We start from the raw sequence: 13456 nt of genomic DNA, 5'->3' as shown, positions 1-13456 counted from the left end.
TGAGGAGGAAGCAAAGTCCAGAAAGGGAGAAGATGATGGAGGTAATATTAATAAAAGAATATCATTTGGGGACAAGAGAAATTTTTTTCTGATATTTTGTTGGTTCAAAGAGAACAAATAAACATTTAGCAGCTGCAAATTAATTGAATGTGTTTTTTTAACTAAAGAGTTGGTTGAATTTTCAACATGAATATATCAGAATTGTTTACTTTAATAACTTACTGAAATAAACACTGAAATGACCTCCATAGTTCAAATAAATAATTTATTAAGCTCTTCTTATGTACCAGATACTGTACTAAATGCTGAAGATAAAGAAATAAATTACTCACATACGCCTTACAATTTAGTCCAGGAGAGAGATTTGTGAACAAATAAATTCAATATAAATTAGTAAGTGTTACGGAAGAGGTAAGCACACAGTGCTGTAAGAACACAAAGGAAACACCCCTCGGCCATCTAGGGGTTCCCAAAGACTTCCTAAAAGAGATGTATAAAATTAGCTTTATCAGAAGAATAAGAATTAGTAGGAAAAAAAAATAAGTAGGAAAAGCATTCCAGGCAGAAAGAATAGTGTTAGCAAAGTGAATTAGGTTGAAAGAGTATGTCATGTATTAGCAACCACAATATACATTTTTTAATTTTTTTCCTTTATTGATTTTACAGAGAGAGGAAGTGAGAGGGAGAGAGAGATAGAAACATCTATGAGAGAAAACATTGATTAGCCGCCTCCTGCATGACCCCCACTGGGGATTTGGCCCACAACCTGGGCATGTGTCCTGACTGGGAATCAATCTTGTGACCTCTTGGTGCATGGGTTGACACTCAACCACTGAGTCACACCGGCCGGACTAGCAACCATAATATTTTTTTGATGTTGGAGTAAGGAGTGGCAGGATTTTATAATCCTAAACTCCAAACTAATTTTCTTCAGATTGTCCATGTAATCCAAGTAAAGAATAGACAAATTATCTAATATGGGTAGCTCTAGTTTAATGATTACATTTCACATGCAATTTCCCTCTTTTACCTCAACTTGAATCACTAAATTAAAATGTGGAATTAAAAAAAAAAATTGTGAATATTGCTATGGCCATGTCTCTCTGAACCTTGTACCTCTTCCACTTCAGTCAAACAGCCAAACAGATTCCTGAAATAATGTTGAAATGGTGAGGTTTGGGATGGTTATTTTTGCTTATAAGGACCAGAAAGCCAGACTCAACAATAAGGGGATATGTATTTTCTCACATAACAAATCTTTAGGTAGGCCAATTATACTATTGGTTATTTCAGTAAATAAATTACTTCAACAAAGACACCTTCCATTATTATGTTTAACTGTCCTTGAATGTAAGCAACACCTTTGTCAGTCACCAAATGGCTTTAGCACCTTCAAATATTGTAATATTTCACAATACTTTCTAAAAACTTGGAAGTGAAGAAAAGGGCTATTCCTTCCAAGAGCGCATGCTCTCTCTCTCATTTTAGGAGTATTTATTTTTATATTAAATTTATCTTTATTCTTGAAAGTATTACATATGTCCTTTATTTTTTCCCTCATGGATCCACTCCTTTCTGCTCCCAACCTCCACACCTTCTCTGCACTATTGTCTATGTTCATTGGTTATGCATATACGCATATAAGTTCTTTGATTTATTTAAACAAAGAAGGATGTGTGCAGTAATATCAAATAGCTTTAAAAACTCATGTATTTGGACTCTAACTACAAGAACTCATTACCTAGAGCCCATGAAATATTTATTATTAAGGTAAGACAATCATTCACAGAAGCACTACCTGTTCCCCTAGTAGATGTTCCCACAGATCATATTGGCCCTGATTAGGTCATATGCCCATCCATAAACTGATCAGTGGTAAGGGGATTTAGAAAACAATCATAGGTTTAAATCAATCTTTTACAAAATTATTGAATTTACAATAAAGAAGACCTATTTGCAGAAAACAACAGATCACTGAAAAAAGAAATAGAGAAAGATATAAAAGAGTAGAAGCATATACCTTGTTAATGGCCTGGAAGACTCAACACCATTAAAATGTCCATACTACCCAAAGCAATCTATAGATTCAATACAATCCCCATCAAACTACCAACGACATATTTAACAGAACTAAAACAAATACTCCAAAAGTTTACATGGAACCAAAAAAGAGCCCGAATAGCTACAGCAATCTTGAAAAAGAAAAACAAAGTAGGAGGAATCACAATACCGGATATCAGGTTATACTACAAAGCCATAGTAATCAAAACAGCCTGGTACTGGCACAAACACAGACATATAGATCAATAAAATAGAACAGAGAACCCAAAAATCAACCCGTCATTATGCTCAATCAATATTTGATAAAGATGGCAAGAACATACAGTGGAGTCAAGACAGCCTTTTCAATAAATGGTGTTGGGAAAATTGGATAGTTGCATTCAAAAAAATGAAGCTAGACCACCAACTTACACCCTACACAAGAATAAACTCGAAATGGATAAAAGACTCAAATGTGACCAATGAATCCATAAAAATCCTAGAAGAAACTGTAGGCAACAAAATTTCAGACATCATATGCAGCAGAATTTTCACTGATACATCACCTAAGACAACAAAAACGAAGAAAATGAACACATGGGACTACAGCAAACTCAAGAGCTTCTGCACAGCAAAAGATACAATCATCAAAATGGAAAGGCTACCTACTGTATGGGAGAGCATAATTGCCAATCATATATCAGATAAGGGGTTAATTTCCAATATATAGAGAGTACTCATACAACTCAACGAAAGGAAGACAAAGAACCCAATTAAAAAATGGGCAGAGGAACTAAATAGACACCTCTCCAAACAGGACATACAAATGGCTAAGTGACATATGAAGAAATGCTCAACATCACTAATCATCAGAGAGATGCAAATTAAAACAACAATGAGGTATCACCTCACACCTGTCAGAATGGCCACCATCAACAAATGATCAAACAAGTGTTGGTGAGAGTGTGGAGAAAAGGGGACTCTAGTACACTGCTGGTGGGAATGCAGACTGGTGCAGCCATTATAGAAAACAATATGGTGTTACCTTAAAAAATTAAAAATTGAACTTCCATTTGATCCAGTGATTTCACTTTTAGGAATATACCCCAAGAAGCCTGAAACATCAATCAGAAAGAATCTATGTACCCCGATGTTTGTAGCAGCACTATTTACAATAGCTAAGATCTGGAAAAAGCCCAAATGTCCATCAGTAGACGAATGGATGAAAAAGCTGTGGTACATATATGCAGTGGAGTACTATACAACTGTAAGAAAGAAAGATTTCTTATCCTTTGAGACGACATGGAGGGACCTGGAAAGTATCATCCTAAGTGAAACAAGCCAAACAGAGAAAGACAAGTATCATATGATCTCATTTATTTGTGGAATATAATAAAAATAACAGTCTGAGGAATGGGGTAGTCCCAGAGACATGGAAGTGGGGTACACACTGACGATCCCCAGAAGAGGTGGTGGTGGGGGAGAGATAAACCATGGAACTTATATGCATGTGTGCATGAACAGTGGACATGCACAACAAAGCTGGGGATGGGGCAGGAAGGGAGGGGGAGGGGGAAATCAGTGGGGGGGAAGGAGAAACATCTGTAACAAAAATCAAGTAATTAATTAGATTAAAAATAAAATGTAGGCAACAAAATTTCAGTCATCATACACAGCAGAATTTTCATTGATACACCACCTAAGGCAACAGAAACAAAACAAAAAATGAACACCTGGGACGACATCAAAATAAAAAACTTCTGCACAGCAAAAGAAACAACAATCAGAATGGAAAGGGAACTCACTGTATGAGAGAGCGTAACTGCCAACAATACATCAGAGATAATGGGCTAATTTCCAAAATATATAAAGTATTCATAGAACACAACAAAAGGAACACAAAAAACGCAATGTAAAAATGGGCAGAGGACCTAAATAGACACCTCTCCAAACAGGACACACAAATGGCCAAGAGACATATGAAAAAATGCTCAACATCACTAATCATCAGAGAGATGCAAATTAAAACAACAATAAGGTATCACCTCACACCTGTCAGAATGGCCGCCATCAACAAATCCTCAAACAACAAGTGTGGGCAAGGGTGTGGTGAAAAGGGGACTCTAGTACACTGCTGGTGCAGCCACTATAAAAAACACTAAGGTGTTTTTTCAAAAAATTAAAAATTGAACTGCCATTTGATCCAGTGATCCCTCTTCTAGGAATATAGCCTAGGAAACCTGAATCTCCAATCAGAAAGTATATATGTACCCCCATGTTTATAGCAGCACTATTTACAATAGCTAAGATCTGGAAGCAGCCCAAATGTTCATCAGTAGACGAATGGATAAAAAAGCTGTGGTACATATACACAATGGAATTATATGCAGAGGTAAGATAGAAAGATCTCTTATCTCTTGAGACAACATGGAAGGACCTGGAGAGTATTATCCTAAGTGAAACAAGCCAATCAGAAAAAGACAAATATCACATGATCTCGCTCATTTGTGGAATATAATGAACAAATCAAGCTAAGGAACAAAATAGACCCAGAGTCATGGAAGTGGGGTGCAGACTGACAATCCTCAAAAGAGGTGGATGTGAGTTGAGGAAGAGATAATCCACAGAACTTATACACATTTATGAGTAACCAAAGACATAGACAATAATGTTTGGGGGGAGGGGATTGGGAGGAGGGTGTCAATGGGGAAAAAAGAGAAACATCTGTAAGCAAACAAAACAAAAAAACAATACAAAAAAAATTATTGAATTTTTTGTGGTGATATTGGTTAATAAAATTACATAGGTTTCAGGTGTACAATTCTATAATACATCACCTGCATACGTATTGTAATGTGTTCACCACTCCAAGTCAAGTCTCCTTCCATCACTATTTATCCCCTATACACTCTTCTCCTTCCTCCCACTCCTTTTTCCCTCTTGCAATCACCATACTGTTGTTTGTGTCTATGAGTGGTTCGTTTTTTTTTTTTTGCTTAATCCTTTTACCTTTTTCAACCAGCCCAACAACCACCCTCTACTCTGACAACTGTCAGTCTATTCTCTATGAGTCTGCTTCTATTTTGCTTGTTAGTTTATGCTGATCATTAGATTCCACATATGAGTGAAATCATGTGGTACTTATCTTTCCCTGACTGGCTTTCACTTAGCATAATGCTCTCCAGGTTAGTCCATGCATTCACAAAGGGTAAGATTTTCTTCTTTTTTATGGCTGAGTAGTATTCCATTGTGTAAATAGAGATTACATTGCATATATAGATGACTTTGGAAAGTAAGGGCATTTTAATGACTTTAATCCTCCTATTTCTATAAATATAGGCCATATTTCCATTTAATTGTGTTTTTCTCACACTCTTTAATTACTGTCTTAAAGTTTTCAATATACAGACCTTTCACTTACTTGGGTAATCTTATTCCAAAGAATTGTATTGTTTTGAATGCTATTGTATATATGCTGTCAGATAGGGTTCCAGGTTCATTCTTGTGCATGTTCATATTTATTTCCCCCAAATTATTTATTGAAGAGACTTATTTTTCCATTTTCTGTTCTTGGAAACCTTGCTGAAGATAATTATTTCATAAATGTGTGGGTTTATTTCTAGACTCTATTTTCTGTTCCACTGGTCTATATATATGTGTTTTTTTCTACCAGTACCATAATGCTTTGATTACAGTAACTGTAAAAAATAATTTGAAGTCATGAAGTGTGATGCCACCAACTTTGTTCTTTTTTCTCCAAATTGCTTTGGCTATTCATGGTTTTCAGTGGCTACACACAAATTTTAGAATAGAGTTTTTTCAAAATAAAAATGCCATTGTATTTTGATAGTGATTTCATGAATCTGTAGATTCTTTGGGTAATATAGAAAATTTAATAATGTCAATTATTCTAATCTATCAAAAAACGAGATGTCTTTATATTTGTATCCTATTGAATTTCCTTCAGCAATGTTTTATACTTTCAGTATACAAGTCTGTCACCTCTTTGTATAAGTTGACTCTTAAGTATTTCATTATTTTCATTACTATTGTAAATAAGATTGTTTTCCTTTTTCTTTTTCAGGTAGGTCATTGATAATATATGAGATTCAACTAATTTTTATATCTTCATTTTTTATCAAGAAACTTTTCTGACTTTATTTATTAATTCTAAATGCTTTTGGACAGATTCCAAGGAGGAAACATGACGGCAGGCAAGACGGGAGGGTGAAAATGTGAATGTGGGCAAGAGAGAGTGTATGTGGGTAAGAGTAAAAATGGGCATCTGCTGGTCAGTGCAGAAACTTAAAGCAGGTGGTTCAGGTTGGGGAGCTTCTAGCTGCCTCTGTATGCTGCTTTGTGGGAACCTTCACCCCACTTAGAGTTGGTGAGTGTGCCATTTGGGAGGATCAGCCGAGTCCTCCTTGGGAAGAGGTTGGAGAGAGGGGCCAAAACCCAGTGCTCAAGGCCACATGCTGGCACCATGGCCTCCCCCGAGCCAGCACCAGGAACGTGGACACCAACTGCAACCCCACCAGACCTGCCATCACCAACTGTGCCCCCGTTGGACCCACAGAAGCTGGATTAGCAATATTCACATTTAACAAAATAGACTTCAAAATGAAGGCCATAAGAAGAGACAATGAAGTTCAATTCATAATTCTAAATGCATCAATACAACAAGAGGATTTAACCCTGGTCAACATATATGCACCCAACATAGAAGCACCTAAATATATTTTTAAAAACTTCTGGAGGAATTTGAGAGATCAAAAGCAATACAATCATGGTAAGACATTTTAACATCTCACTGACATCATTGGATATATCTTCTACACACACACACACACAATCAACAAGGAAACAGTGAACCTAAACAACACACTAGATCAAATGGACTTAATTGACATTTATAGACATTTCACAACAAAGCTGCAGAATATACATTATTCTCAAGTGCACATGGGACATTCTGAAAGATAGACCACATGTTAAGAAACAAAGTCTCTAAAAATTCAAGAAGATTAAAATCATACCAAGCATCTTCTTATATCAAAATGGCACAAAACTAGAAATCAACAGTAAAAACACTCAAAAACATTCAAACACATGAAGGCTAAATAGCATGTTATTAAATAATGAATTAGTTATCAATGAGATCAAGCAAGAAATAAAAAACATACTGGAAAAAATGAAAATGAAAACACAACAACCCAAAATCTATGGGACACAGCAAAAGCAGTCCTGAGTGGGAAGTTCATAGCATTACAGGTCTACTTTAAGAAACAAGAAAAATTTCTAATAAACTATCTAATCCAATAAATTAAAGAATTATAAAGAGAACAACAACAAAAGCACAGAGTAAGATCAGAGTGGAAATAAATGATATAGATAGAAAAAAAAAAAAAAAACAATGTAAAAGAGCAATGAAACCAAGAGCTGGTTCTTTGAAAGATAAACAAGACTGATGAATCATTAGCCAGATTCACCAAGAAACAAAGAGATTACCCAAATAAATAGAATAAGAAATGAAAGAGGTGAGATAACAACTGATACCACAGAATTACAAAGGATTGTATGAAAATATTATGAACAAGTGTGTGGCAACAAGTTGGACAACCTAGACTAAATGAACAAATTTCTAGAAATATATGACCTTCCAAAACTGACTGAGGCAGAATCAGAAGTAACCTTAATAGGCCAATAACAACTAATGAAATAGGAGCAGTAATATAAAAACTAGAAGCCAACAAAAACCCTGGTCCAGAGGCTTCACAGGGGAGTTTTACCAAACACTCAAAGAAGAAATAACACCTATCTTCTTCAAACTATTGCAGAAAATCCAAGAGGAAATGAGACTTCCAAGCTCTTTCTGTGATGCCAGCATTATCCTATTTCCAAAACCAGATAAAAATATTACCAAAAAAGAGAATTACAGGCCAAATATCCCTGATGAACACAGATGGCAAAATTTTCACCAAATATTAGCAAATCAAATCCAGCAATATATTAAAAGGATCTTACACCATGACCAAGTTTGATTTATTCCAGGGATGCAAGGTTGGTATAATATTCACAAATCAATAAATGTGATACAGCACATAAACAATTTGAAATATAAAATCACATGATCATATCAGTAGATGTAGAAAAAGCATTTGATAAAACCCAACACTCATTTTTTATCAAAACTCTCAGCAAAGTGGGAATAGAGGGATTATACATAATAAATGCCATACATGAAACCTACAGCCAACATCATAATCAATAGGCAAAAACTGAAAGCATTTCCCCCAGGAGCAGGAACAAGACAGGGATGTCTACTTTCACTACTCTTATTCCACATAGTTCTGAAAGTCTAGGCCACAGCAATCAGAAAAAGAAGAAGTAAAAGACATCCAAATAGGAAAAAAAAAAAAATGAAACTGTCATTATTTGCAAGTGACATGCTATTATTGTACATAGAAAACCCTAAAGACCCCCACCAAAAAACTACTAGAATTAATAAATTAATCTGGCAACATAGCAGAACACAAAATTAACATCCAGAAATTGATAGCATTTTTATACACCAATAAAGAAGTATCAGAAAGAGAAACTAAAAACACAATCCCATTAACCAGTGCAACAACAAAAAAGTTAAGATACTTAAGAATAAACTTAACCAAGGAGGTAAAAAGACTTGTACTGAAAAACTACAGGATAATGAAAAAAGAGATTGAGGAAGATAAAAACAAGTGGAAGAGTATACCGTGTTCATGGACTGGAAGCACTAACATCATTAAAATGTCCATTCTACCTAAAGCAGTCTATAGATTCAATGTAATCACTATTAAAATACCAATGGCATATATCTCAGATCTAGGAAAAATACTCCAAAATGTATATGGAACCAAAAGAGACCCTAAATAGCCTCAGAAATCTTGAGAAAGAAAAACAAAGTAGGAGGGATTACAATACCAGATATACCTGTAAAACAAAGCCATTGTAATCAAAACAGCCTGATACTGTCACAAGAACAGGCATATAGATCAATGGAACAGAACGGAGGACCCTGAAATCGACCCCAGCCATTACGCTTGATTAATATTTGACAAAGGAGGCAAGAACATACAATGGGATAAAGACAGTCTCTTCAATAAATGGTATTGAGAAAATTGGACAGATACATGCAAAATATGAATCTAAACCATGAATTTATACCATATACATATAAAATTCAAAATGAATAAAAGACTTAAGTTGTGAAATCATATAAATCTTAGAAGAAAATATAGTTAGCAAAATTTCAGACATCTCACATAGCTGACTTTTCATTGATATATTGCCTTACAGCAAGAGAAACAAAGAAAAAAATGAACAAATGGTACTACATCAAACTTAAAATCTTCTGCACAGCTAAAGAAACCAGCATCAAAATTAAGAGGAACCCTACTGTTTGGGAGAACATATTTGTCAATGATACATCAGATAAGGGGTTAATTTAAAAAATATATAAAATATTCATACAACTGAACAAAAGGAAGACAAACAATCCAACTAAAAATACCCAGAAGACCTGAATTGACACTTCTCCAAATAGTACATACAAATGGCATAGAGACATGAAAAAATGCTCCAAGTCACTAATCATCAAGAAAGATGCAAATTAAATGATAATGAGGTACCGCCTCATACCTGCCATAATGGCTACCATCAATAAATCAACAAACAAGTGCTGGTGAGGATGTGAAGGGAACCCTAGTACACTGCTGGTGGGATTGCAGACTGGTACAGCCACTACAGAAAACAGTATGGAACTTCCTCAAAATATTAAAAATTGATCTGCTGTTTCATCAAGTGATCTAAATCCTAGGAATATATCCTAAGAATCCCAAAACACCAATCAGATAGAATATATGCAACCCTATATTCATAGCAGTGTTTTTCACAATAGCTAATGTCTGGAAACAGTCCAAATGCCCATCAGTAGATGAGTGGATAAAAAAGCTGTGGTACATATACACAATGGAATACTATGCAGTTATAAAAAATAAGCATCTCTTACCCTTTGAGACAGCATGGAGGGACCTGGAGAGTATTATGTTAAGCGAAGTAAGCCAGTCAGGAAAAGACAATTATCACATGATCTCACTTAAACATGGAGTCTAATGAGCAAAATAAACTGATGGATATAATAAAAACAGAGTCATGGAAACATGGATCAGACTGATGAACATCAGAGAGAATGGGGAAAGAGGGCTGGAAGAGATTACCCAAAGAATTTTCACACATTATCCATGGACTATAGGGTCTTGAATGCCTGGGGTGGGATGGAAAGTGGGAGGAGGGAGGCAATGGGGGTAAAAAAGAGGGGACACCTATAATACTCTCAACAATATTTAAAAGAAAATAAAAGCTTTGGTGAGTCTTAGATTATCTACATAAATAAACATGTCATCTATAGAAATAAATAAAACAGAGAATTGAAAAACCACAAAAACTAAGAGTTGAACTTTTAAAAAGTTAAAAAAATCAACAAACTCATAGATAACTTATTTAGAGAAAATCAAATACACAAATAAGTAAAATCAGAAATGAAAATGAAGACATTACATATTATAACATGAATATTAAGAATTGCAAAGAAATGTTATGATCAAATATATGCCAACAAATTTTAAAAACCTAGAAGAAATTAAGAAACTCATAAACATTCCACCTACCAAGAAAGAATAAAGAAGAAATAGAAACCCTAACAAACCAATAAAAATAGCCTTTCAGACCCAGAGTGAAGTCAGCATCATGACATAGTGAGACAACTCCCTTGGAACTCTCCTTAAATCTATTACCAGTTGGTCATCTATTATCCAAAAACGGTTTATTTGCTCAACACACCAGGATGCTTAAGGTATTCACAAAAGCAAAAATGTCTCTGAAGTGGGCATATGCGAACATGTAGGAAAGACAGGAATGGTGTGGGGGAGTCAGGGATGGTGCACACAGCCTAGGTTATCTGATGACCTGGACTGTGTCATGATTCCAGTGAATGCAGTAGCAGTAAAGGAATTTTGGAGTGGCTCCCACATCACAGCTGGATGAAGGGTAAGCAGGTAAGGAGCATCTTATATGTCAAAAATTGAGCATCTTACCCCAATTTTAGCTGTTCAGGAAAGAAAACAAAAACTTGCACTATAGCACCACTTACTGGAAAACAAAAGAAATACCTCTACTCATCAAATTGCTTAATTGTTAAAATCAAAATGGTACCTAAATACAAAAGGTATTCACTTACTTCAAATACACGGGCAGAGACCAACCTATCAGGTACCATGAATAACCATGGTAACACAGTAACAAAAAAACAACAAAAAAAATTACAATGTTCCCAAAACTGAACTCAAAGTCATGGCAGATTATAATCAAAATGAGAGAAAATTCAAAATAGCAGTCATAAACAAAATAAAGAAGATACAATAAAACTTAGAAAGCTCAATGAACACCGAAATAAAATTAATGAACAGAAGTACTTTACCAATAAGATTAAAACTCCACAAAAAATCTAAACAGAACTTCTGGAGCTGAAGAACTCAAATGAAATAAAAAATGCATTGAAAATCAATGAAAAAAAGTGGACATGAAGGTGGACCACCAAACATGAGCAGTGCAGAGATGCAGAGCAGAAGGTTCCTGTGCTGTGGACAGGAGCAGCCGGCTACCCTGGTAAGCGGCTCTTCAGGGTGCTTCTCCCTGTACTGTGGGAGGTCCCACCATTTTGGAAGATCCCAGGTCTTCCCTGGGAGGAGGCAGTGGGAGCAGCTAGGGCCCAGCAACCTTAGCCCACCAGGGCACCTGGCACCATCGGACCAGTGGACACCCCATGTCAACACAGACCAGTACACAGTAGTGGAGCTGTCAAGGTGCCAGTTGCGGAAGCTGCAGATGGCTGGGAGCCCAGCACCATCCCCCACAGTAGCAGCCTGATCAGAGTCAAGATATACCCCCAGCAACAGAGGCTGAGGAGGAGACATCCATCCCCAGGCCAACAGAAGCACAGACCAGCAGCTGAGACCCATCCCCAAAAACTACAGCAAAGGCTGAGAAAAAGTTGAGCCCCATGGGGCAGCAGCACTCCTCAGCCACCAACGGTGGAACCTGGGGCTCCACAGAGGCCTGTGCAGTCCAGTAGCCCACAGGAGCAGTGGAAAGCCGGAGCCTGAGAGGGCCTGGTGCGATCCAGCTTCCCACCCACAGGACCAGCAGGGTGTGGAGGCACCAGAGACTAATGTACAAACCAGCAGCACACAAGAACTGTGAAAAGCTAAAGCCCAAGAGGGACTGGTGCTATCCAGCTGCCCGCCCACAGGACCTGAAGGGTGCAGGAGCACCAGAGAGGCCTGTGCGACCCAGCAGCCCACAAGATAGGCATAGAGCCAGGTCTCCAAAGGGACTGTGCGAACCTGTTACCCATGGGACCTGCAGGGTGCTGAGGTGGGAGAGAGGCCTGTGTGACCCAGATACTCATCAGATAGGTGTAGAGCCGGGTCTCTAGAAGGACTGTGCGATTCAGCTGCCCACAGCATGGGCAGACAGTGCAGCTCCAACTGGGCCTGAGCTATACAGCTACAGGTGGCACCAGCTACCAGCTGGGAACACAGCTCCAGAGGGGCCCACATGATCCAGCAACAGCACCTACCAGGACAAACCAATACCAGCCCCCAGTAGTGAATCCTCCAGGATCCACAGCAGGCAAGAGGCGACAAGCAACAAAACAGTCTGAGAGGTACAGTAGCCTTATTTGATATACATTGAGCTGCATACACATCCAAATATCCCTCAGCGGGTATAGAGTACCAGATGGCTAAAATGGGGAGACAAAGAAACAACACCCAAAGGAAAGAAAAAGAGGAATCACCAGAAAAGGAACTACAGGTCATAGAAGACAGCAACTTGTCAGATAAAGAATTTAAAGCAATTATTTTAAGGGTGCTCAAACAATTTGTGGAAACTACAAGAAACTTAATAAGAATTATGAAGAGCTCACTGGGAACTACTCCAGTTTAAAAAAAGAGGCAGAAGCTATGCATAAAGAGGTAGAAGCTATGCATAAAAATCAAGAGGAAATAAAGACCAACATAGCTGTTATGAAAAATACCTTAGAAGGGTCTAGTAGTAGATTAGAAGAAGCTGAAGACTGAATCAGCGACTTAGAAGACAAGGTAGAGAAAAACACTCAAATAGAGCAGCAAATGGAAAAAAAAACTTTAAAAGCAAAAGGAAGGTTTAAGGGCGCTGTGGGACAATACAAAATGTAACAACATTCACATTATAGGGATACTGGAAGGAGAAGAATCAGAGAAAGGAATAGAGAACCTGTTTAAAGAAATAATGACAGAAAACTTTCCTAAACTAGTGAAGAAAAAAGTCACACAAGTCC

This window comes from Molossus molossus, unplaced genomic scaffold (genome assembly GCF_014108415.1).
Source record: "Molossus molossus isolate mMolMol1 unplaced genomic scaffold, mMolMol1.p scaffold_m16_p_2, whole genome shotgun sequence".
In the NCBI taxonomy this organism is placed as follows: Eukaryota; Metazoa; Chordata; class Mammalia; order Chiroptera; family Molossidae; genus Molossus; species Molossus molossus.
The sequence above is the reverse complement of the archived record's forward strand: the minus strand, read 5'-3'. Positions refer to the sequence as shown.